Source organism: Myotis davidii, unplaced genomic scaffold (assembly GCF_000327345.1).
Source record: "Myotis davidii unplaced genomic scaffold, ASM32734v1 scaffold2251, whole genome shotgun sequence".
Classification (NCBI taxonomy): domain Eukaryota; kingdom Metazoa; phylum Chordata; class Mammalia; order Chiroptera; family Vespertilionidae; genus Myotis; species Myotis davidii.
In genome coordinates this window covers 31,054-34,782 of record NW_006283056.1, presented here as the reverse complement: position 1 = coordinate 34,782, position 3,729 = coordinate 31,054, and the positions used below count along the sequence as shown (strand labels likewise).

The window sequence follows — 3,729 nt, the reverse complement described above, 5'->3', positions numbered from 1 at the left end:
CGGGCTGGAGAACCTAGTGTGAGAGCATGGCTACAGAACCTGGCTGGAGAACCTGGAGAACCTGGCTGGAGAACCTAGCAAGAGAACATGGACACAGTACTTGGCTGGAGATTGTGGCTAGAGATCCTGGCAAGGCTGCTGATCAACTGAACGCTGTCTCCGTGTCATTCCTTCTTTGCCGACTCCGTCCACACCTTTGGGGACCCCTGGACCCACTGGGGTTGGACCCCGGCAGTGTTGACCAAGCAATTCCTCCTGATTATCAACAATTTACAAAAGGAGGGCTATGTGAATGGATGAAGTAAAAGTGGCAAAATCCTCACAATTTTTGGATTTGGGTAATAGGAAAAAACATGGAATTACAACATAATAGTAACAACTAAATCTACTAAGCACTTATGTGTCCAAAGCGTTATCTAAGAACTTTACATATATTTTTTCATCTATTGATAGCAATCCTATATAGTAGGTTTTATCATTATCCTCCCTTACAAATGAAAGAACTGTGGCAAAAAGAGATGAAATAAATTGGCCCAAGTTCACCCAATTCTAATGACAGGTTTAGGATTAGAACCCTGGAAATTTAGTTCCAAAGCCACTATATTAAACTGTCTCTCTTAAAACCACATAAATATTTTGCCTGAAACAAACGCATGCTGTCCAAAACTTCAAACCTCTTCTCAAATTTCTACTAATGTTTTTGCTTCTCTTCTACTAATAATCCCTTCTTTTGTTAACACAGATCTTCATTTAAAAATCTTACCAAATTACCACTCTGTATCTTTCTCTGCTTTGACCTCAGGGCAGTGGCGAAGATCAAAGGCACCTAGTATGAGTCCAACTAAACTAGTCTTAACAAATCACAGCCTAAAATAAAACTCTGTTGCTAGCCTTCCTTGCAAACCATGCAAGAGTTTAAGAAGCAGCTCACAGGAGAAATTAAATGATTGCTAAATGTTCATGTAATAGTTAGGAGGGGCAGGAAGCCTACCTACATCATCTCCATCATTCACTGAGAAGGAAGAGCAAAGATCCAGATGAATAGGTAGTTCAGGTATTAAAGCCTTACTAGCTAAAAACTACATGGAAGACGCCTATTCCACAGGAATGGTTGGAATGTAATGGGTGAGAGAGTGAGAGAGAAAGAGAGAGAGAAGCTCTTGTGTAAACGGTTAAGTACCAACTGAAGGATTCAGAGGAAAGGGAAAACAATTCTGGAATGTTTACTGTTTCTGAGGTGAGAATAGGAGGCAGGGATTAATTAAAGGTTGAACACTACTATATAGTGAGAGTACTTTAGCAATTGGGTATCCCCAGTAATAAAATGAAAATAGCAAAGTGGATCTGGAGCACTTTCTTGGTAAGAAATCTGTAATCTCTCAAAGAGAAAATCGTTATGCCATTTTACAATTGCTGCATGACCTGAGTATGTGGTAGGCAGTTGGACACAGGAACAGAGAAAAACAATGGGCCAGGTACAGAAGGTTACCAAGGCAGAAGGCCCCAGGTGCTTAGCAACAGGCAAAACTGGGAAAATAAGAACCTCACTCACCCTCAGGGTAACCTTTCCTCCCCTAGCATATAGCTGGGTCATACAGTTTAGATCCCCTGACCTTTCCTCCCCTGGCATGTTGCTAGTCATGTGGATTAGAACCCCTTAGAGCAGCCGTCACAACTGGTGGTCCATGAGGTCCGAAAGGTTGGCTACCACTGCCTTAGAGGGAGAACTCACAAGGGGGCCAAAGGATAACCCTTAGCATTAAGCCCACAGGAGAATGAGGCTCTGGCCGACATCAAATATATCTAGGCCTCAGTTGTGTTTCAGCTCCAGGCCCAGAAAAGCAACAAAACCAGACAAGCAATGCCATGGCTGACCTCAGGACCAGCTACATTGACAAATAAACCCTGTCACGGCAACAACCAATCCTAGAGACCATGACCCTGGAAGACACACCTGTAAAACTGATAAATATTCTATTGGGACTTTACCCTCAGACCTCCAGATAAATACCCTCAAGAGGGAGGACCCAGTGTGGCTTTCTCTATTGAGCACACCCTGGTCTTTCCCCACCCCTTCCCTCAGCTGCACTTTCCTTGCCTCTCTCTCTTAAGCTCCAAGGGCCCTCTTATGCCTCTGTAACTTGCTTCCTGAGCTCATTTCTTCTACAGTTCACTTCTTCTACCTCTGGGACTTCCTAAATAAACTTTCTCTTATCGATTTGAGTCTTAGCTCTGAATTCTTTCTTAGCCAGAACTCAAGTACTGAAGTTGCTAAACCAAGGTCAGGTCTGACTCCACGGGTCTAACATCTGGTGCTGTTCTTTCTCCCAACAAGGAGAAATAATGTTTCTTAATTTTGCAACTGGCTTGATCTGCCTCTTCTCTCCCAGCCTGATTAATAACAGCACTGTTTTTTCTTTTTTGAGTCCGAGCTGATTTTTCCTCTTTTACAGAAGCAAATATTCCAATGTCTGGAAAAATAACAATAACATTTCATGGAACAAAGGGGAAACAGAAACTCATCTTGAGACAGGTATGTATCTATTAACCTATACTAGTTCCCTATACATATACATATACATATACATATATATTCCTTTCTCCCTGCTTTCCTAAAGATCAGCAGGTTTGGAGAAGGAGACAGGAATCCTGGGACAGTGAGCCTTTCTTGGAGCTCAGCCCAGGCTGGCTAACTCAAGTCACAGCCTCATGCCCACACAGCACACATATACTAGAGGGAAATCTGGGAGCCTGGGGTAAAGGGGCACCCCTTCCCGGTATCACACCGAAAGCCCAGAGTACAAAGACCAGGGCTGGAATATGTCTCCAAATTCACGCCACTTTCCTCCAGAGGGTGCAACGGTTAAGCTGTGGTTTTGTGATCTATAGTTTTTCTCAGGGCTGCATCTTTTTGTTGATGGCATTCACTCTGGGGTTCATACATTGAACTCGGAGCCATTCTGGGCCGCCGGATCCGTGCGGCCCTGAAGCGGAAGTACAGAGGGCACATCAGGGAACCCAGAGCCCAATTACCCCCCCAAATTCCATAGTCACAGCAACTACGTTCACACCTAGGCCCGCGCCGCCCCCGCGCCGCCCCCGCACCCGTTTCCTCCATTTCTGCAACCTACTCACCTCTGGAGGCGACACCAGCAACAAAGCCCTTACAAAACTATGTGCAGAGGCCTGTGGGAAATGTAGTCTGCGGTAGGGAGGACCTGGTGTCCGCCCCAAAGGGTTGCCGGGAGTGCACTAAGGCGGAGCGGAGCGCTGGGCTTGAGGATGGGCTGGTTGGGGAGGGGTTTCAAGGCTGCCCGGGACTGAACTAGGTGCCCACCCTCAGCAAGGTCAGGATTGTGTTTGTTGCAGAGGAAGTTCTACCAGGGTTTAGAAAGAAGTGTTGGCTTCAGCAGGCAGCTGATAGATGATTTGTGCTAGGCACACAGACCTGAAACCTAAAACAAAACTAACTCAAAATGGATCATAGCCCTAAATATATAGGGTGTCCCAAAATTCACGCAAGATTTGAATTTTGAGTGAGCATTAACAACAACAAAAAAAAAATAAAAGCCTAATTTTACTTGGTTTATTGAATCAGATTCTAATATCGGTTGCCCTTTGATTTCAAGCCCTTCAATTTGATAAGCATTACCAAGTACCAATGATGGCCCAGGAGCAGGGACAATGAAGACCAATGAAGACCACGGCTTTGTGTATGTGCCAGCACAG

General features: G+C 44.9%; 1 protein-coding gene across 2 annotated transcripts in view; it reads right to left on the bottom strand.

Annotated features, from left to right (window-relative positions):
• Positions 1 to 3,274, bottom strand: part of LOC102766281 (zinc finger protein 14 homolog) — a 41,316-nt gene extending 38,042 nt beyond the window's left edge. For both annotated transcript variants that reach the window (XM_015562197.1, XM_015562202.1), the window contains exon 1: positions 3,136 to 3,274. The gene's annotated coding sequence lies outside the window, so the exon portion shown is untranslated. The remainder of the gene's footprint in view (positions 1 to 3,135) is intronic.
• Between the last annotated feature and the right edge of the window lie 455 nt (positions 3,275 to 3,729).